Raw genomic sequence first — 26,201 nt, 5'->3', positions numbered from 1 at the left:
GAACCGGAGAGCACCACCATATAAAGATAATTAACACCACTAGTGGATTCTCAGCCACCTGTCTTGAATGATAATACTGCCAGATGAACTTGTGACCCTTCTATTAATTCAAGAGATGGCTGAGCATGTCTGGCTATTTTTCTAAGAGTTAAAAATCCAGAAGGTATTTTTAAATATTTTATCCCTAAAGACTGAAGTGCAGCGTTGTTAGAAAGCCTAGGTCTGTGTGCTCTGACACATTTGAAGTTCAAGCCAGCGTATTGTTTTCACTTAGTAAACAGCCCTTGCGGTGTTTTCTCTGATATTCGAAATTGCGTATCTCTTTTGATCTGTGGTCTTTTGCAGAGGATAAATCGGAAACCCTGTTGAGGCTTTCATTCGGCTATTTCGGGGCCTTTCATGACAGCCAGAGAAGGATAGAGAGGGCACAAGAAGAAGTGGTTAATTTTAGCCATTCCACCTGAGGTGAGGGGACTTAAAAGCTAAATTTTCCCCGCATTTTGGATCCTTTCTCTGTCTCCATTTTCTCCCTCTCTGCTGGTGAAATAACTTCTTAATTAGGGCTGTTAGGGTGGATTATAACCCATGAAAGCAGCATGGATTATAAAAAATGCTCAGATTTCAGTTGTGACAGATGAGCAAAAAAAATCTATACAAACATCATGAAACAATGACGAGGCAGGCTAATCCATGCAGAAGTAAACAGAAGGAACATACTGTACAGATGGAGAGCCTTGAGAGTGAAAGAGAGAGCAGTATATAATGAGAACAATGCTTGAATGCTGTCAGCATTAGCTAGGAATCATAATTTTAACAGCAGTACAAGCCAAATGCTAAAACCATAAACTTTAACATAAAGATAAAGAGACTATACTTTCTATGTGTGGCTATTTCAGACAACATCAACATTAGTCTGTTAAGGATGCATCAATCCAATTATTTCTCTCGTGACGCCAAATCTTACACCTCAACTGTGAATGTAATTGTTCCAAATTTCAATTTGAAAGTGATTTAATTTAAGACATTAAATACTTAACTTGAGTTGAACCTTCTGAAGTTTACTTTTTGATCTAGGCTAACTGAGTTGAATGTTGAATGTAAACCCAAAACGTTTTAGATTTATCAATGAAACTGATTGCAATCCTGCTGCAGGGAGAACATCTAGTCGAGGATTTTGCCCTATTTCTGTTTTTTCCGTCATGTGGCCTCCCTAGGCCCCTTTTGAGATGGATGCATTGATCCAGAATAAACCACTGTTTGGTTCAATACATATTACATCTGGTTTTGTGAGTCTGCTCCTGGTCAAGCATTTAGTGTAGGTCTGACATTGCTCAGCTTTAGGTAAAGCTGTAACGATTTGTTGATTAATTACTTAGTCGACCAAAAGTAATTTGTCAACTATTTTGATAACCACAGGTTACAATGTTAATGTTTTTTTACTTGTCTGGTCGGGGGGGAATGGATCAGACATTCACTTGCCCAAAGTCGATTTTTATTTGCCCCTTTATAGAAGGAAAGTTCCATGAAGTGATTCCCCTTTGCCTGCACCATCATATATCATATTTTCAAGTTAAGAGTGGTCCTGTGATTTAGTTGTGATCTGTTATAAATAGTTTGTAGGAATAGGAGAAGAACGCGGCAGCTGTCTGGTCTGAAATGTGAAGTACAGGTCGAACATTTGTTCAGTAATCTGCATCAGAAATGGGTTTGGGTGTGAAATGGATGACTTCCTCATGATGTCTTCAACTCTTCCTCTCTTCGACTCAGTGATGACATTGCAAGAACGCGACTGTGCAAAAGAATTGTAAATCTTATCCCCAAGCATGTATGGGAGCATTGCCGAAATTCCCACCAACTGCCTTGCCATCTGTTTCCAAGTAGACAGCTCTCAAATTTCTGTCTTGCTGGATGACTAAAAGGATGTCGCTACTGTTGGCTGCCCGGGCTGGTATTAGTGATAGAAGTGATTTTCTGACCTTGCTGGATTTGTCAATTGCAGCCGTCTCTCCTGTGCCATTTTGGGAAAATTAGTGTGAGTGTGTGAAGCTGCAACCTGAAATTTATGCAAGCTATTTGACAGGAAATTACATAGCCATTCCAACACTCAAGATGTGATTTGAAAATGATTGTTGTCATCCTGGAACCAGATTGAGTTTCTTGCATGACTTGAGTCTAAGTAGAATTAATCTTTGGTAGCTTCAGCTTATTCTCCATCCATGAATTAATTGAAATATATCACATGCTAGTTGCAAAATCTTGAGACATGGTTAGTATGCTTGTTTCTAAATATTTTTAGAAACAAGCATACTATTTTTTGCGAGTGGTTCAGTTTTTTGTGTCTTGTTTTAGACTTCAATACTCACATCTTTCTTGTAGCAATATGTGATATGAACTTAGATCATGGGCAAAGACATGGCATTTCCCTTTTTGTTTTCTAAGTAGTTAATCTTCATGAAATGTAGACAGTTTGAAGGACTATATAAACTGAAACCCAACCACCTACTTCGTTGAAAGAAACAAAGAACGTAAGCAGTGTCTACCTCTTATCTATGACAGCCAGCTTTCCACCCTGCCTTCGAGTGAAGCTGTTCAGAACAGCTATAAACACAGTATTATGAACAAGTACTGTTTAACCAAAACGTGGCTCTAAATAAACAAAATCTAACAAGCAGCAGCCTTATCTAAATAAGCATTAGACACTTTCTGGTTAGGTCTTTGCTCTCGTGTTTAGTTGCAAATAGACTTTTTTAAAGAAGTACTGTAATCATATGTTAAGAAACTTGCCTTGAGTCACACATTATGCAAAATTGAAGTTGGTGTGACAAAGATGATGAAATTCCTGTTTCAGGATTAATGTTTATAGTGTTAAATCAAACCTTAATCCTTTATTCATTACTTTATTACATCTATGTGTGTTGTGTTCTAAGAATTGGAACTGAACTTGTGCTTGATAGATTTTATATTTGCTATTAAGATAACAGACTGCTTAAAATTTTTAATGTTGCTTTGGTTAACAAGAACAGGAAAGAGGAAACACAACTTTTTTTACAGGCTTGTTGGAATACGGATTTGTTACCCCACATATAGTCAGCCAATACATAATGTTTCCTGACAGTGATCACCAACCTGAAAGACATTCATGTATTGTGACAGAACACAATGCACCATTACATCTAATGCACAAATGATCCTCTACCCATTACCAAACTCCCTTTAGTCATTCTGGGTTGCTCAACATAGTTTGACACAAGATAGGCTGTAACCACAACTCTACATAAGAAACATGACCGAAAGTCATCAGTCTTTACTGCAGAATCCTTGAAGGACTGAGTTCAACACTTTAGCCACATCTGTCAGTGGTTTCCCTAGGTTGTGGAAGGCTTAGGTGCATCTATTTGATGGGGGGGTCCTCCCTCAACCCAAATGTTTTTATGTTTTTCAACATAAAATATGCAATTTTGTTTTAATTCTCTCCACATTGATTTAACTGTACGTTAATTTACCCTAGGTGGTGCTTAAAATGGCCTGGGTGCTACGCCCAAGCCTTAAAATTGCAGGGACAATCCTGTGTGTTGTAGAGAAATTGACATTTTAACATCACATCTTGAGTATATATGTATAACTGATTGGTAAAATGGCACCCTGAGCAAAATCAAACAATCATGCTATCTTGGTAAAAAGTAGCGAAAAAAAAACCGTAATGAAAGATAACAAAGAATGATTTAGACAGTTGCAAAGGACAATTTATTAAGGGATTAAAGCACTTTTATTATGCGACAGGTTTTACCCGAGGAAGCTATTTAATTGGAAGTTTAAAGCATCACAGACCCATCCAGACAGGATTTGTTTTCTCACAGAGATGAATAGTGATTCGAGCTCTAAATGCCCCGCTTTTTTTTGCGTGCTTGTAATTATTATATTTTGTTGCTTTTTTTGGGGACTTTTGGACCTTGAACTGACATAATTGAAGTGAAGGCCAACGAGACATCTTGTTTTTTTGCAACATATATTTGAATTTAAGTGTGTGCTTCATGCTGGTACATCCGCTCTGCATGTAAATTGAATTCTGTGGGTTGCAATGAAACAAACAAACAAAATGAAAAAAGAAACTCTCTACTATAATTTCGCACTGGCTTACATTTTGTCCAGAACAATGTAATTAGCAGGGAACATGGCTAGTTTATATCGTCCATATCCCCCTGGAACATTCGAACCATCCTCATGGGACTGTGTTGGCATCCAAGCATTCTGGTGTCATGAGAGTCCACTCAGTTTGATGCCTGCATTACTCACGGTCAATTATATTACGTAATGCACACAGTTCAGTTTGGGAAATTAACATTCTGCCTTCTGCATGATCTGTACACAAGATTCAAGATTAAATGTATCATTATGCAATCAGGGATTGTATAACAAAATGATGGTCCCTTTATGCTGCTCACAAGAATCGACCTCTGAAAAATGATGATTGAATTGCCACATAATCTTTGTATTGCAGTTTTGCTTTTGTAACTTGATATTTCTACTTTTGTGGTTCCAAGATGGCCAGAGAGTCTGCATTACCATCTTCATATGAATGAAAATTAAGAAGAGTGCACCAAAAATAAGATCGTCCTCTTGACTGACACTTACACTTACTGATTAATATATTCATACAGGATTAGTATGATCAGGCAACCTCAGAGCTTCCTGAAATGAAGACGGAAAATTCCTTCTTGAGGTTTTTCTTTTAAGTCCTTTCATAGTTTGTGTCAGGCTGTGTTTGTAGTTTGCAAAATAGGCTGGTGCAAAGAGCGAAACATGCAGTTTCCTTAACAGATTATTTGCTTTCTCATATGCCGCTGTAGGGAAACCTCCTCTGACGACAGTCACACAAGTAGGGGAAACAGAGGCACCGGATTAAAGGAAGTCGCATCCTGGTCATTGTTCATCTCTGCTGGATAGAGTCGCCTCTCTGATCTGAAGGAAACTTTTACTACTTGAAGTTGGGAAAGCTGTCATCTGTGTGCCGTAAGTTTTCTTTTTTGGTCAAATGAAATCTGTGCCACATGCAGTGTATGAAACTCAAAGTAAGCTTTGAAACTGCTGCCTGTTTCAGTGTGATGATGAAGGAGATATAAGGGATGTTGTGTTCTTCTGTGTCATACCACACATTGCAGATCCACCACGGCGTGAAGAGACGGTTCAGAGGGAAAAATCTGGCTTTAAAGTCAACAGGCTTTAGAGTCGTTTCCCATCCTTGAAATTGATTCATTAAGTGTGCTGTAACTGACAGTCTCTGTGATTTCACTGTCAGTTTGAGTTCTCTCTCCTTGGCTCTAATGCCCCACTGAGCCTCAAAAAAACCCAAAACAGATAATCTTGTGGCCATGTTGATGTTTCGGGTAATGCAGCTGCTTGGGAGGGGTTACTGGAACACACGTTTCAGGCAGATATGTGGTTAAGTACTCATGATTCTTTAAAATGTATCTGTCAAATCTGTCTAAAGCTAATAAGTGGACAGTTTTTTAAGGAAAGCCTCAGTTTTAAAACATTTATAGAAGGTTGTGTAGTTACTATTTCTGCTTTCCTTCAAAAACAATTCTCCTAATCAGGTCTCTATAAATGTGTATAATATTAAAAAAGCGTGATAATGCTGATGACTGTACAGTACCATAATTAAAGTCACCCTGTTATAGATTGATGATCTGGCCAGGTATTGGGTTAACCTCCTGAAAACTTGGTATCGAAGCTCTCTTGTATTTTTCAGTAATATTTTAACTGAATAAGCAACAATCTAAGATAAGTTGCAAAAAAATGTAATTTCGATAGGGATCTGCAAATAAGATGACATTTACTGATAACAGTGGCAGATGTTTATCTGATTTGTCACATCAGTCTTGTGCTGCCACGTTCATCAGCTATTGGCTCGTGACATTCCTGCCGTTAGTTTGTAAGGCTCTGTAAGTATTGAAAAATTCTCCTCATTGAGTGGATAGTTGAATAGCGGGCTAAAAAGGCTTTTGAAGTAGTTTTTAAAAAATCTATTTCATGTGAAAGATGGTTATATTGGGAGTTGTTTCATGAATTTGTGTGATTAAATTTGTGCTCTTTCAAAGGTTGTGAAATGAAGGGACTTTAAAACAGTTATTTTTTATATGGGAGATAACTTTTGGGGATAAAGGGAATATAAAATAGAAATAAAATGAAAGAAACAACAAAAACATGTCTATATTGGCATTCGCTATAGGCTAAATTGTTGATTTAAACACCACGATTGGCCCACATCAGCACATCCATAAATTTCTAAGTTATTATTCAAAAGAAAATAAGTTACCACTCAAAAACTAATGAAGCTAAGCTGCAAGACTACATGGATGTGGCTTGATCACATTTGAATCACAGCCTGGGTTGCTATCTAGCATTGTATGGGCTTCTAATTTACCCCAGCATGCACTGAATGTTTTGCGAGTTTAGTCCCAAGCCGTCTATGACCTTGAACAGAGTAAGCATCAAATAGCTAGACGGATGTTTCTAGCTTGAGCTCAGCCATTGTTAGCTTGCTGAGAATTGATTTTTGTGCTACTTTTCTGTTTAAGAATGGAGAGTGGGTTCATGCAAAGTTATCACAACACCAGAATTTATAACTTTGATACAATAACGGATACTTTCTTTTCTTGTTTCAAATTAAGGAAAAGTTCAGAAAGTCACTGAGCACATACCAACACATTTGTAATAATGGTAACATCTACGCAGGCTTGGGATGAAAAGCTGCATGTTCACTGATGCCATTTCACTAAGAAAAGTTGAATAAGGCTCATTGTACCAAGGAGAAAAGATCCCTGGTGGATCCTCGCAATAAAGACATCTTGCTTGGTTTGTGGGTTCCAAGGAGGTCCTATATTGTGCCAGGGAAGGTAAACACACAAATCCATCTGGATGTACTGAAAGCAGCAGCAGCTTTTGGCCGAACCCTTTACAGTCTTCCTGCTTTGCAGATTGAAGCACTGATGCAAAGCCAGAGATAATACTGATGGTAGTGAATTCCACATTGTCACATTTAGCAGGCGGATATGGTCCTCATTTTGTACCAGTTGTTTGTTTATTTATTTATTTATTTACTTATGTAGTTATTTATACCTCCACCAAGGAGGTTATGTTTTCACCTGTGTGTGTTTGTTTGTTTGTATTTTGGTTGGTTGGTTTGTCAGCAGGATTACACAAAAACTACTGATAGATTTCCATGAATCTTGGATGGCAGATGGGTCTCGGCCGAGAATAGCCCCAATTAACTTTTGGTGCGGCTCTGGATAAAGGGATGGATCCAGGTGCCTTGGCGGAGGTGTGCACTCTACTGAGTGCCATTAAAATGTCTGGCAATACTGAAAAATTCCCATCGCAGATAACTTCAGAATGCTTCACATTGCTCATTTTTTCTGAACCAACAAATCCAAATTGAAAGGCATTGAATATACATTGATATAAAATCATTCTTATCATTATCACAAATGATTGTAACTTTTTAGAAATTCAGAACAAACCAATGTTTGGAATTTTGATTGATAAATAACAAAAGACATGGATATTACATAATTGAAGCTGTTGATGAATTTTGTGTTACTCAACAAATTGATCGACCAATTGATTGACTGGCTAATTGTGTTGATTTCAGTGATATTTCTCAGACAGACATAAACTAGGCTGTAAGTTTGGTCTAGCTCAGCTTGACCTGTAGACAGTTTTGTCTATACCAAAAAATGAGGCCACAATGCCCAAGCTCACAACATCTGGCATGCAGGTGCTGGAAGCGGAAACCAAAACAGGAAAGTGGCCTGTCATGATCCACAGTGCTCACTGCAACCTTTCTGCACGCTGTGCTCATCCAAGAAGGGGAGTGTTTTGGCATGTGAGGTGATGGCCTTGAAAGTCAGAGTAGAGTTTCCATTCTCAGGTTTAATGGATTTCAGGTTCATGGCTTTGTAAAGACCAAATGTTTGGTATCAGTCTTTCACTAGGTTCATCCCATCGCGCTTTAAGCTAAGCCATGAGTGTACAATGGCATGCAGAGGAATGTGTGAGAATGCTGTGTGTACACAATAGGGATGACCTCATTGTTTTCGACTTCATCTAAGCTCAACATGCTGAAGAACAATGAAATCTGCGTGCCACACTACCAAAGCCCCCCTCCCTACACTGTGTATGTGTGTGTTCACGTCCCTATCTCTGAGGTGTGTATTTACCTTCTAGTTTACAGAGGTTCTTAAAATATTTACTCAAGGCTGAACAGGTTAATGATTATTTGGAAAGCAGGATTGGAGCTGTTGGGCTACACACTGGGGCATGTTGTTGCTGTGAAGCCAACTCCAATGGGCTTTGTTCCTGGTGTCAGTTAGTCAATGCAGTTCTGACCTTGCTGAACCTCTCAAGGTTAGAGGGGGAACGTTTTCTCAGAAAATCTCATTAATGCTTTCATTTACAATCACAAAGACTGGCATGCATTATCGCATGTTGTGATTTTTGTCTGTAGACTTAAATGGTTAGAGATGCACAACATTGTCTGGTTTCAGCTCCTCAATTGTAAGGTTAAGCTGCTTTTCTTTGCCCTTTTATCTTCTTTGGGTTTTGGATTGTTTGTCAGAGAAAGTAGGCAACTGGAATTAGAGCTGCGACAAAAATTAATCACCAACTATTTTGATAATCATTGAAGTTATTTTTCAAGCAAATATATCCATCATTTGCTAGTTCCAGATACTTAGATGTAAGATTTGCTGATTTTCTTTCTCATTTATGATAGTTTTGGACTGTTGTTTGACCAAGTATAGACCAAGTGATTAATCGTCAAAATAACTGGAATTATACTGCATACCTCTGCCAAGGCCCAACACCTAAACGTAAATACACCAGATTTTGAAATTCATGAAATGGATGAAAAATGGCTGTCTCTCAATGTTCAAGAAAAGGAGAAACAAGGGCCAAACAAATGGACACGGCGGAAATATAACCTCCTTGGCGGAGGAGAAAATAACTTTAAGTTGCTGGCCTTAAAAGTGAAGAATTCCAGATGTTCACAGCTTTCTAATTCTCACATACCACTTACCTGTTGCCATCCCTCAATCATGCTGAAAAACCTCTCGACTCAGGGAGCAACTGATGGTGACCTTGCCTGTCAGCACATCATCCTTGCAGACTCCTCTCTCCTCCTCTCTCACCTGTTTCCTCTGCATCCCTCCCTATCACCATTAACTCAGACTATTGCTGCCTCGTTACCCAGTCACTCAAATTGAGCGGGCCGCTCTCTGGGCGTTAGACTGCTTTTAAATGGTCATCGGAGGCGTTTTACCACATACCACTTTGATCCATTCCAGTGGCGTTCTGACAACTTCCAACTAATGCCTCCTCTGGGTCTCTCCAGCTGCGAGGAGGAAAGCTCGATCAGTGGTTTATGGATGTGAGACGTGTGGGCTTAAGCAAGCTGCTGTTTTTCATTAGGAAGCAACTGGCGCATGGGAGGAGTTGACTGCCCTAGTGGTGCTTTCTAATGACAGCGGGCCAGTTTAGAAGTAAAGCATCTTCAATGAGGACCCACTGGGTTGTTTTAATGAAGTGACTGCCTGAAGCCTTTTAACATCTTATGAAGTACTTGGGGAAAACAAACACGGTTGAGGAGAGTTTGAAATAGAGGGCCTCACTTCAGCCTGGCTAACATACTGGTGTGAAAGAAGTGGCCTTTTTTGTCCCTGTTGAAGTTAGCTTGAAGCGAGATAATAATGAAACCATCACGAAATAACCATGGGACTGCAGTAACCAGCCTGTCATGAGGATATGACTGCGCCATGAATTCAAATCTATCAAGTTTGTGCCTCTGGGTAGTTATGTCAGTGATGTAGAGATATAATGGAATATCAGGTGACCCGACAGCACGATTGTAGTCTGTTACCGTGATGAGAAGAGTATCAAGAGGGTTGTAGCTCGAAGCACCACTGGTTCTCATCGCTTCCTAGGATGAGATTCAATAATCTAATGTTGCCAGGCAACGGGTGCAATGCCACTTTTGGCAAGTATTGCTTAGTAACAAAAATTGTTTCCAAGGAGTAAAGGCAGAATCACTGGTGGGATCAATGATGGATACTTCCCTGGAATCTAATCAGGCATTTTTAAGAATTTAGAGCAGCAGCACAACTGAAGGGAGGATCTGCACCACACAGGCCAGGCAAAAGATTGTGGGGAAAAAACATAATAAGCCAAATATTGTTGTTAAGCCCTACACTGGACAGTATTCTCCTTATGCATGGGCTTCATCTTAAATTTTTTAGTTTTTTCCAAAGCTGAATCCTCCACAAATATCCCCACAGGTTGTGTCAGCACTGGAGCACTCTTGTTTTACAATGCACCTCTGCCTGCAAATAGCCAATGGTGCACTAGTGGGAGGCGGAGTAGGAGGAGAAGGGGTAGTGTGAACAGGGCCTGCGGGGGTGGTGCTACTGCGTTACATAATATCAGGCGAACCCAGCTGTGCTGTGTTGTTTAGCCCATGGGTGAAGTGGTGCCAGCCAAGCCGACTGATGTGTCCACCTGCGCTCATCGGAGTACGTTCAGAATTAGAGTACAGGTCAACGAACGGACTGATCACATGTCGTGGGCGTGGATCAGAGGCAATTTGAAATGGGCAAAACATGAAACGGCAGCATCGACGTCTCTATTCCGGCACTGTGTTGCCATGGCAGCACAGTTGTTGTGTTGTCAGAAACCTTGGAGTGTAATGATAATGTGGGGTTCCAACAATGGTAATTAGAAACCTTTTTTAACAACTAAAGCTTCCTCCTGTAGTGCTTTCTTATCCCTACAGCCACTTGTCTGTGGAGAAATGCAGCAAGGAGAAATATCCTTTCATCATGTGCTGTAAAAAAAGACAGCTTACACTAGTTAGTACTAATGCACACTATCTTCCTCTCATGTTGGCAATGTGTTACACAGTGATTGTGGACAGGAACTTCTGTGAAGACTGTTACTGTTAATTTCCCCAGCCTGCTGGTGTGATTCTTTTGGCAGACACTGCAAGAAGCTTAAAGCTTGAATAAAGACTGAATAATACACTACAGGTGGCTTTCTATGAAGGGCCTATCACCCTGCAAGCTCTATTTTAAAAAGCCTGTATCAGAGTCACTATCATTAAAAGCTCATCATGTTGCCTCCTCAGACCTCTGTAATTAAAGGAAGAGGCGTCTGCGTTTTATCTTGAAGTCTTTGTCTCTGATGCGGCGTTATAGCGAGACACGCAGGCAAACCGATGTTCTCTCCATACCATTTAATAGAAGTTTGTTTTGAACAAACTCAGGCTGAAACCCACACAAAACCATCAAACTCCTTTACAGATATCAGCCATTAAGGGACTATAACCATTTACAGAAATGTCAGCAGCACCGCTGGCTGTGATCTGTTGATGTTATATAGCAATCTGTGTTGTGTTATATCCAAAGGAAATGTCAAAACTAGAAAATATAAGGTTCAGCTCTTGACGGTTGGTGTACATGTTCATCCTCAGTGAAAAGCTTTGGGTTCATGTATCTTATCTCTGCTGTGCCTGTTGTATTGATGAAATGTAAAAAGGGAAAATGTTCAAATTGCCAGTAGGTTATCACATTTCTGTTATACACTAGGGACCTGGAGTGATTGATTGATTGATAGCTGAAACTGTGTAGCAACAATCTGGTAAGCACAGCCTGAAAACACCCAGTGGAAATGTGTCTTCTTTTGGTGGTTTGGTTCCTCCACCCAGAGTCTGTCAACTCTAACCATTATTTGCCCCTCTGACAGAGTCCGATGGGAACATGGCGGAGATCGGCAGACACTTTCTGTTTTTTCTGTGCAAATCTTTTTTCTTTGCCTCTGCCGCTGTCTGTCTTCGCCCAAAGTCTTCCTCGCAGCTCTGTGTCAGCCCTGAAGTAAATGGGATAAACATGAGAGGTGGGACACGGGCGAGAAAGTGAGATGGCCACACAAATTACATGGAGATACATGGATAGAAACAGGGAACTAGATAGCAAGAAGATTGGTTAGAGATGAAGCAGCAAGTTTGGGATAAGGAGAGGAAGGAAGATAGATTAATCTGTGAAGGGGGGAAAAGGCAGAGGGTAGAGAGAAATACCAGTAGAGCAGTAAAGGTTTTAAAGTGATGAGTATGACTGCGAGGGAGGGAAAGGTGAACCTCAAGAAGATCCAGCCCCCGCACTTAATTGTTTTGTTTTGCCAGGAAAAGCCCCAGATGCCTGTAGTCAGGCAACGGCTTGACCCTTTCTTTGGTTGTGAGCTGCAGGGCTGAGGGCACTGCACAGAAAGCTTAGCAGTGGGCCTTTTATTCAAAAGCCTTTTCTCTTTTGCCCCTTTGGGAGGTTGCAAAGCCTCACATCTGTCAAAGTGTCACCGGGCTTGCTGTCTGCAGCCTTATCCTCCTCCCCTCCCATCCCTTACAACGACGATTACCCAGGAACTCCTGCACACTTTTTCTCACGGCCATTAAACATGCACTTGTCAATCTGCCTCCTCTTGTTGTGACCGACACCCTCACCATGTGTCCTGGAAGATTTTAAGGTCCTGGACAAATGGGACAGATTTGGGTTAAATATTATGTGTTTATTAAGTTTAAACACAGTTAATGGAGACCACGGATAACCTGCATCACCAACCCAAAGAGTTGTCAATTGAAATTAGACCTTGGAATCAGACTCAACAATCAGTTTTCTCCAGAATCACTTTCTCTACCTTTCAAATTTGGCTTAAAGGAAATATTTATCCTGCACATTATGACTGCATAGATTGAAGTTTGTCAGAGCTCAACAGATTTCCCCAGTAAAAAATTATAATAAACTGATAATGGAAGTGAATGATAATTAGTATTTTATTGATCTGTTAAACAGTTGAAGTAAAAACTAGTTAATTTGGGATCATTGCTGTTTAGTCTTATGACGTATGCATGGTTTATTAAACTATAGCTTGACACAGTGTCTAAATTGGCATCTATCATTCATAATATAAGAAAATCAGTGAATATTTGACAACTTTTGTGAAGAGTCACTAGAAGACCCACCTTGTAGAATATGTAAAGATAAGGGATGCATTGCTTTATACCTAATGGGTTTGGCTTGAATTCATTCTAGTGGACCTCTGTTTATGTTTACCTACCGACTACCAAGACTTTTAATTGTGGAACTACACCACCAATCCGAGGGAGCTAGCTCTCTTTCTGTCAAAACATGGAACTTTGTTTATGCAGTCGTTTACAGTTGACCGCTCTCCTATGAAGTTGATCGGCGAGCTGTCCGCCCACAGAATCTGTCAGAAATTCTTTTTGGCTTTGCTTGTTAATGATGCTACCTGGGACTATGTCTGGTGCTTTCAGATTGTTGAGAGTGTCAGCAAAACAAAGACAAGAGTGAGAACAAGACTCTGTGCTAATTGCTGTAAGTACTGGGCTTTTGTCTTCAGATGTCAGGATTAAAAGCGTTAGCGTACACTTTCACGCTCTGTCTTTTGTTTACCTTGATGTTAGAGCTGCAATTTTTTCACAGTCTGGTTTAGGAGCTGCTTTTCCTTGCCAAGCGTATGTGTGTGGTTGGTAAATTGGCACACATCACTGACTAGTGTTGACTCAAATTTCCTGACTTTTGTGTCCTATGAAATAGCACACTTGCAGACAAATGAAGTTAATAATACTTCATAGAATAGAAATCAGATCATATTGTTGAGAAAAATGAATTAGATCCATTTGCAAAAATTAGTGCTCTGGCTGTCAATTACAAACGGCTTCATCTGTTATTATATATACACAAATAAACAAAGCATGTGCCTTCAGTGTACAGAATACCCTGCAGTGTCTGCAGACTGACTGATGGGTTGTTGCAAAATATATCTTGTCCAAATTAGACACACATATGCATAGCTGCAAACTTGTTTCCTTTTTGGCAAAATTCACAATTTTGAATGAAAAAATGCCCCCCTCATGATTTGTGTTTAACCAATTTTTATTTATTGAGTGTCCATGCAAAGGCAGGACCCTCTCAGAGATATTGATATGATATGATATTGATAATATAAAAAGTGAACACTGTTAGTGACTTCCATGTCACTGACTTAGCCTTTACAGCCGCCTGATCGGTGCTGCCAATGTGCTACAGAGATGGGAAAGAAGTGAGATGTCTCACTCCTTAGTAACTTCTGTTATCAGCTCAAAACAATGTGTCTAATTCAGAATTTTATTGATTCAGACTTATTAAAAACAAGTTTCAGTGTCCTTTGGGTACTGTCTCAAGAGGTATATGATGTGCTGCTTTCTATTGTTCCCTGTGCTTCTAATGTGTTTGTGATAATGAAAGTGACACAATGAAAAAAAAACAAAAAGGCAAACTCGTCTCTTGGCAATAGGAAAGAAGTCAAACACCTTTTTCTAGTGGGTTTACTCACTTTTTAAAAACCTACAGATACACTTTAATTTTGGTATAATAGCGGTATAAGAAACCTTGAGTCAAGCCATGATTTGATACTGATAAAGCTTCTCTTTGCTTACAATAGCCATCTAACTTCTGACACTCTCATTTACTTTCTGAATCCCCTCACTTTGATTATTGGCTTGTTTAAGTGACAATATTAGATATTTTCAGTGTGGTGTCAGACTTTTTTACCAAACCGTATTAGCTAGTTTTTAGAGGTTTATCTTACCAACAGGAATCGATATCATTTATGTTTACAGTGGGGAAAAACATGGTGTAAGTCATCTTCAAGTGCTGTGTTTCGTCCAGTGGCAGTGGCATTGCAAAGCGAAGTTCAACCCTATTCTCACAGCTGTCCCCTTTTTCATCCCACCAGAGTTCATAGGCCTGCATGTGACTCAGTAGTTGGTTTATGATAAAAGAGAAATCAAAAAGCCACAATTTCCTTGGAGATACTTTCCTAAGTGTCTAGAGAAATCTAGTCGGGTGAAACAAAGATGTAAGAGTCTTCATGGTGACTTGACTGTGCCATGACGACCCTTACCACTGCTCCTGTTTATTGTGTGAACACTTATAAAGAAAAGAAAAGAAAAGCTGGAGAGAGGAAACTTAAAAAACAGCATGTTTTGTTGTCAGGCTGTTGTGGGCAGGAGTTTTATGAGCTTTGAGGCTGGGGATGTGGTAGCAGTGATTTATAGCTTTCATTATTACGGTTTTACCACACAATTGGATCCCAGTAGACAACACACAGATCTACACACACAGTTGAGATAACTACGTTGCCAGATTGTGGGCAGACAGAGGTGCTGAACACATAGTTTTCTACGGTGCTAGTTTGACCACAAGGATTAGATGTTAATGTTGTTCCAAGTTGGTGTCAGGAGGAAAGGTGCAGGTGGCTTTTAGAGATGCACTTAAACACATGCATACGGACGCACACAGATACACACACTTCCTTGGCTACCTGAATCTTTGATATTTTTGGCTTTTCTTTTTTATGTAGTCGCACTGGAGTCATGGGGGAAGAGCAAAGAGAACGGAAAGATTTTACCAGTTGAACTTGTGAACTCTAAAAGGAAGAGAAGTGTAGTGTCCTCCCAACTTAACATTCTCTTTTCTGCTTCACTTTATCTTATATATTTCTGTGTGTAGCCTTTTTTGGCCTTCAACTCTTCGTTTTACTCAGATTTAGTCTGTCCTTCTGGGTAACACTTTCTGTTTGTCCTCTCTCTTTCTCTTCCTTGTGGACTGGTGTGATTTACAGTCATAGCAGAGGATCTGCTACTTTGGTCATGCTTTTCTTTTTTGCCACATTTTCTCAAGTCTCCTCTGCACAGATGATTCCCAGGCTTCTTCACACACATACAGACTTTTTTTCTCTTTCGCTTTTCCTCTGTCCTTATTTCTTCTCATCTTTTTAGCATGATTGCAGTGATATTTGGCAAACAAAACAACCACGTCGCTGCCATGGCCCTTAACGTTCTCTCTTCAATACTCTTGTGATTAACATTAATTCTCTGCAGAGGCTCCTAGTATGGTGACTTGTGGAAAATTGCACAAAGTTGCATAGACATGGACATATACATCAGTCATAAGCACACACTAATGACTCTTACCCTGATGACAGTAAGTCGGACGCTTTTGTGGCCGTTGGGTGAACTCCTCCTGGCAAGTCGGGAGCTTCACGAATAGCTTGGCCCGTCAAAGCTCACTGGCCGTCGGTGCAAGCAAACACACACGCCAGGTTTTGCTGAATAGCAGCAGCAGCTAAAAGCAGGCCTAATCCAGGCTCCGCTCTGAAGAAAGGTTTAACCGATAAATAGATTTGATACAGCGGCTCCGCCAGGATGTATTCCTGTTTTCCAAAGGGTTGAAGAGTGTGGGAGAGGAAAACTGAAGCTTACGTCCCCATGACTGAGGAATGTGAAAAGCAGGCAGCTGAGACTTGATAGAGAGCTGTGGCCAAAACAATGAAGATAGGTCTAGAATGGGCAGAAAGTGAGGATAGGTGGCAAAGGAACAAAGCTGCTTATGCTGGCTCGAGGTGGCTTTGAAATGGCTTTGAAATCAAATCCACAGAGAATTTGATGCACTTTGAGTTTCTGCAAGTTCTCTGAGCTTCCCCACACACCTTCATGGGGCTTTATACAATACGCTTCTTCACTCCCTCTATTTATCACGTTGTACCACACACTTTGTTGACTCACTCCTGTAATGTGGGTTATTCTCTTAGTAAGGGGTGTGAGATTGGTATTTTTATAGGCCATTAAAAAAAGGTGTTGATTTTACATCAGTGCAGCCGAGTTTTTTTTCCACAGTCTTGTCATCTGTAAAGCATTGCCAGCTGAGGATTAGAGCCCAGGCTTAGGTAGAGTGGGTTACATAAGAAGTACTTAAAAGGTGCTAATTATTCTTCCAGGTTAAATGCTTCTTCTCAACTGGACAGGGAGTGAGAACTAAATGGCACACATGGAAACACTTGAATTTGTGCTTAAGAAATGGGTAACAATGGCAATTTTTTACAAGCATATTTTGGCCGAGCCTAATTCACATCAATTGGATTCTTTGTGAAAGAATACAAAAGCCAATCGTCAGGATCATTAATTCCCTCTTCTCTGTATTGCAAGAGGCTCAGGCTTTCATCATTCTCCATGATTAGACCAGAACAGGAAAAAGTGTGTCATTGTGTGGAAGGTTATTTTCAGTCTCTCATGTCATCTATCTTTTGTTCCTCTGAGCTCCTGACAGCATTCTTTAGAGAAGACTGATATGGTGAAAATATGACACACCCTGGGCCAGCCTGGCAACTGTTGGTAGGGTCCAGATTTATGCCAAAATCTCCTGATGTCTGGAAAAAGAAACTGAACCTTTGCCAAACATAATATAAATATTAAATGTTTAACAAAGCTATTGTCTAAAGTTTTTACACTCCTCAAAGCCATTTTGTGATTGTGGTTTTGTTTCTTTTATCAAAGTCAACAAATCCCCTGAAAACCAAAAACTAACAATGAATTTATCCTAATGCTTGTGAGTGAGTTTATCACTTTTCCTCATTGTTATCCCAAATTGCTAAAAACACACAAAAGAGCCACACAATTTCACTGGGTGACATGTTACTCATTACAGTGAACATGGAAACTGTAGTTGATTTAAAGTCAATCTCACATACATTGTCCAGGTGCCATAAATACTCATTAGAATACCAAATATGTGTTTATTTGCAACTGAAAACAGTCCCAACAAATGTACGATATATTCCTGCCCTTTTAAAAATGCTCCATGTATCTATACACCGATCAGCCAAAACTGTACAAACCACTGATAGGTGAAGTAAATAACATTGATCATCTCTTTACAATGCAAAGTTCTGCGGGGAAACCGTGAGTGAGAATTGAAACAGTTTCAGATATTAAGAATCAATATTTAACTATATATTGGTAATTTTGACAACACTATTCGATAGTCCAGGGATCACGTGAGCTTTGGGCCACGTTGGTACCTTGAGCTGTTTGTCATGACCCTCAACTGTTAAAGAACATCCACATGAATACCAGGACCCAGCCCAAAATGTAATTATTAAGAGATCAATGTTATTCACTTTACATGTCAGTGGTTTTAATGTTTTGGTTGATTGGTGTGTTAGTGTAATCCATCATTAATTGTATGTGTTCTGTAGGACTCACTGCAAAGTGCCACAGACAGGGTAGAGAAGTATTAGGATGGACTGCTGCACTTTTTGTTTTGGTCTTTTTGTGGAGTTTGTTGACATTAAGAAAAATATTCATCAAAGCCAACTTTATCCCTTCAAAAACAAATTTAAAAAGAAATAGGGATCAAATTCCTCTGAATTCTGTGGTGTTTCCAGTGTGGTTCCCAAAAAGGATTTGATTCTCAACTAGGAGAAACCATGACCATCAGTAGCTGACTGGAAAGAGACCCAGCTCCTTAAATCCTCCTGTGCTTTCTTGTGCGTCCTGCCAGACATCTGGACATTGTCTGTTTTACGACCTGCAACTTGAGCTAATGCTCTGTCTAAGTCCAGTATACCACAGCATGATTTGTATTGTCAAGCTGTCTCCTAAAAAAATGTGCCAAAGCACACATTCTTCTTAATCACAGTCTCTTTTTGTTATATTGCGTTTTGTTTTATAGCCAAAGCTAATGGATGGAACAAGCTTCAAATCTACAACAAGGAATGCATTATACTAGCAAAATCGACAGTCGTGTAAACGTTACCTTTATGGACTATTTATCAGATTTAATTTGACATTGATACTTAACTTAAACAAGCACACAAAATCTATCTATCTCCAAGGTAAAGAGGTCAGTGTGTATTTTATACAAGTTGCAAACACAAGCTGTTGTTGAAAAATCCTTGTTGACTTCCCGGGAATCCCCCACAGAGGAGACTTGTTGATCTTTTTTGATATGTTTTAATTTCAAAGTACAGCAATGTGCCCTATGCCTAGCTCCAGGGACTGGTGTAAAAGCATCTGGAGAGGCTTGTGGCTTTGGCCTAAGACATGAAATCTCCTGCCAGCCCCCACTATGGCTTTACCAGCACTGACCTGTTTTGACTTTCTCATTTTCTTCTTTCCTTCTTCTCTCTCTACTCCAAAACCTGAATTTCTCAGACATCTGTCTGCCCTCTCTCTGAAACTCTCTCATAGTATTCGGCAGATTTAAGACGAGCATTGTCTTGATCATCTTAATTGTCTTAAAGCTTGATTTGATTAAGTTTCTTTTAAAGCTCGAATTCCATTGCATTCCTCTAAATAAAGAATTGTTTACAATTATTTATGTTCAATAAATGATTTAAGAATTTAGCAACTTGGGCTGATCCAGATGCTATATGAAGCTTTTACCGTTGCCATGTCGACTGATGTCCAAAACATTATGTGAAGAAGGAGACATGAAAAGACTGAAAAGAGCGAAAAATTAGTATTATGGATTTACCTGTGAATTTAGGAAACAAACCTGTCAAAAACAAGAGTCTTTGGGTTCACATTTAACCAGCTCCCATTTCGCATGAATACACAGAGGCCAGACTTAATAAATGTGTTGAAACAGGGCTCACAATCATTAACTAGTAATATTAACAGAGCATGACTAATGGACCAGTTCCTGTGAGAGTGTGGCCTTGCTAAGCCAATCGAAGTTTGACCACGCAGCAGCAGCCACTGCCAGCGTCCTAGTGGATAAGCGATGGGGTGGAACGAAAGGTTGTCCACTTAGTCACTGTGCTGTATGTCTCATTCCAGCTGGTATGCTCATTTCCATTTCCTATTATCTCCTAAAAATGTGGGTCATGATTGTGTCTGCTGGCGGTCATTTTCTGACCATTAATCAGACTCAGATTTCTAAGCCAGGAGACAACAGAAAAAAAGAATCTTTTGTTTATTTTGTTGATGAATAAGTGGTAAGAATGTATGCCAGTAGTGGAGGCAGTTATTCTTTCTGTGGTTTCCTGAGTTTGTCATCCCTCACATTGCCTTTAATTCTGTCACAGGGCTAAAGCAGCTGTAGTAGCCCAAGTTATCAGCCACAGATCTGTCTAGCAGAGAAGGATGAATGGAGAGTGTGAGATACAGTATAATAGGATGACAGACAGAGGTTTTGAAAGTTGACTCATGCTTGGGTTATGTTTGTCCTTTCATCAACCAAGCAACTGCGGATAGTGGTAGAAGTGGAACTGTTTACATGTGTTCCAGTTTGCATGAGTAGAAGGTTTTCCCTCAAACTGACATGGGTGGACCATTAGCAAGCCTCATTAGGCTGAATGCCAGCAGGCAGAGACAGAAGACGGAGGGGTTCAATGTCCAGTTCAGCAGTCTGCACTAATAGCCTGGCATATAGAGAGATGGCAATGAAGCTGACTAGTTAAGGCTCAGAGGATACAAATGGGTTTGGAGAATAAGTTGAGAATTGGAATATAAAAACAAATTCTTAGTCTATTACGATAGGAAGCAAGAAGTAATGCAGTTTTTTGCCAGCTGCAGCTCATCCTGAATGCTGCCTGTTCAATGGATGGAAGTGGATAGAAAGATCCAAATTTTGTTGGCATTTCAAAAAGGTATGTTATTGAAAGAATAGATAAGTGAAATGCTGTTCTAAATTGCAGTGGCAGAGCTGGCTTCATTAAGCTCTCAAGAACATCAACTCAAGGCCGTACGTATTGTGTTTGTCAGATCTGTCAAACCATAGTGCCAAGATAATTACTGGATTATATATTTGGTGGTAAGCAGAATGTTAAAGTTGGTAGTCGAGAGTACTAATCAAGTCAACTCAAATGAATGAATGAGTGAATGAAATGAAATTCACGGGACCACACAGATGGAATTTATAACAAGTGTCTCTGCAGTGTGCAGAGTTGGCGGCTGCTGGCTCAGTTCTCCAGGAAATCCAGCCAACCTTCACAGAGAGGAAGTGAAATAGATGTGTGTCAGTGTGCAACTACCAGATGACTTGTTTGAGCTGTGAATACACTGCAACTGCACTGGTTAACATTCTTGCTTATAGGTTTTTGGAGTTGACAACAAAATGCATCTTTTTTAATAGATCAGCTCTCATTTCTTAAAGGATCGGTAAAGTTAGCTGGATCTAAGTCGGTTATTTGTCAAAGTTTAGGATATCGCTCCTCAGCCTTTTCAGATACTTGAGGGAATACCTTTCTAGATCACAGTTCAAAATGTGCATTATCAAAAGAAAAGCCAAGGCTGTTGTTGTTTTCTCTGTCTCTGTTATCTTTTTTTCATCAAGACTCTGATCTAAAAGAGGTCATTGTTCTCAGTGGGATTTCTTTCTTTTTAGATAAGAATATCAACAAACCAATATCATAAACCGCATGCAATGGTTTCTCATTTATCACATGCCGTACATTTCAGTAATAACCCCCTCCTGTTTTGAGGTTTTCATCAGGCTGGGTGTATTGCATTGACTGGTTAACTTACATTTTTGTATTATAATTATATTTATTATGATACAATATGCATAGTTTCCAACACAGTTAAAGCACTCATTTATATCCTGGCCTCTAGGAAATGATTGCTCCTTATTCTAAATTGGCATTACTTCACTATGTACAAGGGATTTCCTGATCAAGTAAATCTAAGTCTGATTTAATTTATTCAGCTAAATGATGATTTAATATCTATCAGGCATTTTGGAATAATACCTATCTCTTTTTCAGGGTCTCCTGAGAGCCTATAGCCAGTGTCACCTGTAGTTCCCTGGCATTGAGAAGACACTATTATCGTCAGTGAGTATCCAACTTTCTCAGTCAGGTTTGATGGTTCTGTTGTCCATAAATACATAAGGCAGCACTTAAGTACATATGTCGTCAAGGTAACTGTCCTTGTTTTGCACTTGTTCTTTCAAAGAAAGACCACTCTACTTCTTGAAGTGAATGACCCTGTATTATAGAGCTGTTCCAAGAGAAAGAGCACCAATACTAGTCTGTAATTGTAATCGCCTTTAGTGACTACCATCAAGTTTATAGCGACATGCTTGCCTTTTTACATCCTCAAAATAGTTTTTTTTTTATTTCCATGTCTAAACTTGTACTTCTCTGCAGTTACTTGTTTAACATAACAATTCTTTCATCAAACCACCTGTGACCATGCATGTGCGTATGTGTCCACTGCTGTAATAATAGATTTAAAAGCGACCTCCAGAAGATGACCAACACTCCATTATTTTTTCCGTTAAGAATTAAATTGCATTCCTCCATTTTATAGAGGATTTGTTGTAGCCTGTTATCACTGTGATTGTGTTACAAAGGCAAGACCGTTTATTGTTAAATGTGTTATTACCATTGCCCACAGTCGGGTTGACAGGCCTTAATGCCACCTACAGAAATGGGTTCACTTCAGATATGGAGTTTCTAAATAGACACTAGACAGGTGATGGGTCTAGCAACGCAAATATGGTAGGCAGGACAATATTTGATTAAATTTGAATATAATTCATCATATCATTTAATAGAGTCTGCAAAACTTTGGGAATAATATGGATTGTAAAAATGAGGAGTAATCTGCTTTGAGATAAAAAGTGGTGAGTAGGCGGCCCTTATCTATGAGATTGAAACAGCATGTTTTGTTCCAGTAAATGCTTTGCTTCTCTCTCTGTGTTTCTTTCCCTCTCTCGCTTATTTCTATCTCTCTCACCTCCTCCTCCAGCCAGAAATCCTGCTCTCCTCCCCTCCCACACACACACGTAGACACATAGATACAGGCACTACTATATTCACACAAGTATGAAGTAGAGAGGGGGAGAAAGACTAGGAATGAGAGATAGTGTGGAGAGTGAAAGAAAAACACACCAGGGAAGAGAGACAGTGACAATAATAGTCAGTGGAAGAAAGGAATGTAATGAGGGCGATCAGACAGAAAGGGGAAAAGTGTTTGTGACTTTTTATTAAAAGCTGCCAGAGTACAAAAGTAACAGCAGTGGTCAATAAAGTCAGCGGATGTCTGATAATTTCGGACTCTGGAAGTCAAAAAATGAAATCCAGAATTTTTTGTACACAGATACCATGTAATCTTTTTCATTTTTATGTTGATATGGTACTGGACAAAGCTAAGTCTGTCTTTGCTTATAGTTTATTTTAGATGGATTATGGGTAAGTGTGACCGACATGGCCAACATCTTCTCTAATCATATACTGTAGGTATTTTTATATTACGGTAATGAAATTGTTTAAAATAATTTATTATACTTTTTATTGAAATATAGTTATATATTTATTAAAATAAACAACTACCTTTCATGAGACAAAACACTCTCCTTTAGCTCTTCTTTTCACTCTCTACTTCTGCAGTGGTTGGCAAACCAGCTAGGGGTGCATTACTGCCACCAACCCTCACACTAGCCTTGAATAGCTATAACCTGCCCCAAATGTGTAGCGGACAAATTAAGAGATGACCCCCTCAAGTCAAATCTCTATTGGTGGACACATTTCCACAGTTGCACAGTTTATACCATCATATTGCTCAGACCTAATTGCATTGCTTATTTAACCAATTTTATGCCTCCCATTTAAAGCCTTGGTTCCGCCAAAACATAGATTTTACTCTGCAAAGTCAACAGAGGCCATAATCAGTTTGTCAATGTCAATGGGATACCGTCAATAGGTTAACCGGCGAGAATATTTTTGACCCGTTACACGTCGATCTATAGCTTAATTTGCATACACACACTGTCTGCTAATGGCTTCGCTAGAGCAGTCTGAGGTGAAAAGTGAAGCACGCTGAAAGAAGCTCAGTGTGGGAACATTTCCCCTAGAAATGCAAAAATTTAAATGTTTGATGCTGTACCACATTAGGAATAAGCACACTGCTGCCATGTCCGAGGATGGCTCGCAGCCAAAGATCACATCGCTGCTAGCCGGGGAAAGACAGTGTGCGTGCCAGTTGGATGAGATATATGCTGCCAATCAGTGTGTTAGCGGGTGAGGGATTCAAAGAGTTGAAGCACACGATAGTATAAAATCTTCCAAACTGCAGTATAAAATCTTCCAATCACTCTCACTTAAGAAGACACCCTCAGTGCGAGTGTCGATTCAGATGGCATTGAGTCAGAGTGACAGAGACGAAGCACCATTAATAGTTATATTCCTAACAGAAGGGAAAAGGATTGTTTTTTTGTTTTTTTCACTTTATGTTCAAGAAGTACTTTTAACACTTTTGTAGGAAAGCATGTTTTACATACAGTGGCATGCATTACATTAATTGGACATTGTTTCTCTATGATTGTAGAAGCAACCTCTTTCACCAAAGAACAATGCTGATTATATGAGGATGTCTGGTTGGATGTTGGTGTCAAGGATACACAGTAGCTCCATCTGTATTCAGACTGCAGACCCATTAAATGATGTCTGAATGAAAACGGACTCTCTTTGAACACAACAGCCGCTTCCCATCATATGTTTGCCCTGTTATTTCAGGATTTGTTCTGTTCCTAGTGCCAGTGTCAGTGCTTGTATTACAGGCTTAGATGTGTTTGCATGCAGTGAGACTATACTTTGAGGGCTTGTATCATTACGGATGGTTCCCCGAGCACCGCCTCTGCCAGCTGTGTTTTTATGAGTGAGATGCAAGTAAGGATGGATGGATGAGTTGAAAGAAAAGAGTAAAGGGATAGTTGAATTGATGAACTGACTACTCACTTACTTTCCTTATCCATCGCTCTCATTCCCACTTTCAGTCTCAGCAACTCATCTCCTCCCACATGCTCTCACATTGAGTGAGGAATCAATCCTTCTCACTTCCATTATCTCTCCCTATCTATCTCTATCGCTCTCTCTGCCACTTCATTCTGCCCATCCTCTACCAATCGAATACACTTGCTATAGGCACAAATGAGCGTGTGTCTCTCTAGTCCCACCGCAATCATACCACGTCCTCATTAGGTCTATTCTAGTGGTCCGCCTTATCCTGCTTCATCCCTTTCCCCCTATAATTGGGCAAAAACCTCTGCCTACCTGTCAACAGGAGCCCCAATACAAATGCTGCAATTTACTTCATACTGCAACAGGGTCTATTAGCAGTGTGTAGGTTTTGAAAATGGTCTCAGAGCAACTATGGGTCAATGCTGCTCAGTCTCAATTTCAGTAAATGGGTGTATCCTGGGGAGTCAGATCTCATTCAAACCACCACCACCTTTGGTACCTTAGGATAATGACTGCAGTGCAGAGAAATAGAGTGAACGTTGAAAAAAGAAGCATACATTGTTTCTTTTCAGTCTTTCTAGGTCAAAACAGATGGTTTTCAGGCTCATTATTGCTGTTTCTTCCATCATGACTAATGTAAAAGATTTGACAGGGTTGGTTGTTTGGGGCAGTTCTACAAATGATCCAGTGCAAGGCCATCTATCGAATGTTTTGAGATTGTTCTGGTGGATAAATAAGTGATATGTTAAAATCTTCGAATCAGCCAAAACCAGCCCCAAAACTGTCAAAATCCTGGGCCCCACCCTAGTGATGAGAAGACCCACCCCTGTAGTTTCTTAGCTTTGTAGTCTAATAAACAAAATAAACTTACATGATGTCAAAAAAGGAAATACAGTCTCACACTAAAAAAACTTGCATATACCTTCTGAATTCAAGGTTCTACCTTTAGTCGAAATAAGACTTGTCTAATTTCATCGTTATCATTAAAAATGCATTATTCAAACACAACGAAAACACATTGTTTGTTGTTTCACAGTTTCACCAATCATGAACTCTGGTTGAAAATAAATCGTCCTTTAATCCAGTAGCAGTCGATGTGAAAATATTCTGGCTGTACACGCTGTTTTTCTGGCAGCCTCTCTCGATGCTGCTGGCCTCTTTGTATCACTGGGTTAGCTAGCTAAATGAGAGTTTGTTGCTGAGCAGCAGCTCTCACTCCATATTCAGAGGCTGCAATTAAATAAAAATAAAATGACAAAAATTGCTCATAAAAACAAAAGTCAATGGACTTGGCCAATTGCAGACAGTCGACATATTCATCCAGTCGCCCTACCTTACAGGTGTATTAGGGATATGCATTTACATAGACGAAGTGTTGTGTTTGCATGGCTGATTGAAGCATTCATTGTAAAATCACAACTGATTTTCATTTCCTGAATCAGTCTTAGTACTGTTATTTGCTCCTATTCAAATATTTTCTGTTGTAAATATAAAAAAGCACATTTTTTTAATGCCAAATTTTAGTATGAAGTTAAGGTTCACATTTGTGCAATATCGCCGGTACTTTCTTT

The 26,201-nt window shown here is 39.6% G+C and overlaps 1 protein-coding gene across 4 annotated transcripts in view; it reads left to right on the top strand.

The window, feature by feature from the left end:
* The window catches only part of sipa1l1 (signal-induced proliferation-associated 1 like 1), an 83,733-nt gene that overhangs the window by 4,261 nt on the left and 53,271 nt on the right, over positions 1 to 26,201 (top strand). For 3 of the 4 annotated variants that reach the window (XM_084378154.1, XM_084378156.1, XM_084378153.1), the window contains exons 2-3: positions 4,848 to 5,010; positions 21,652 to 21,720. The gene's annotated coding sequence lies outside the window, so the exon portion shown is untranslated. The remainder of the gene's footprint in view (positions 1 to 4,847; positions 5,011 to 21,651; positions 21,721 to 26,201) is intronic. The other variant, XM_084378155.1, reaches the window with a different exon arrangement.

Source organism: Pagrus pagrus (genome assembly GCF_965226575.1).
Source record: "Pagrus pagrus genome assembly, chromosome: 16".
Taxonomy (NCBI): domain Eukaryota; kingdom Metazoa; phylum Chordata; class Actinopteri; order Spariformes; family Sparidae; genus Pagrus; species Pagrus pagrus.
Note: the sequence above shows the minus strand (reverse complement) of the source record. Positions and strands in the feature narration are given on the sequence as shown.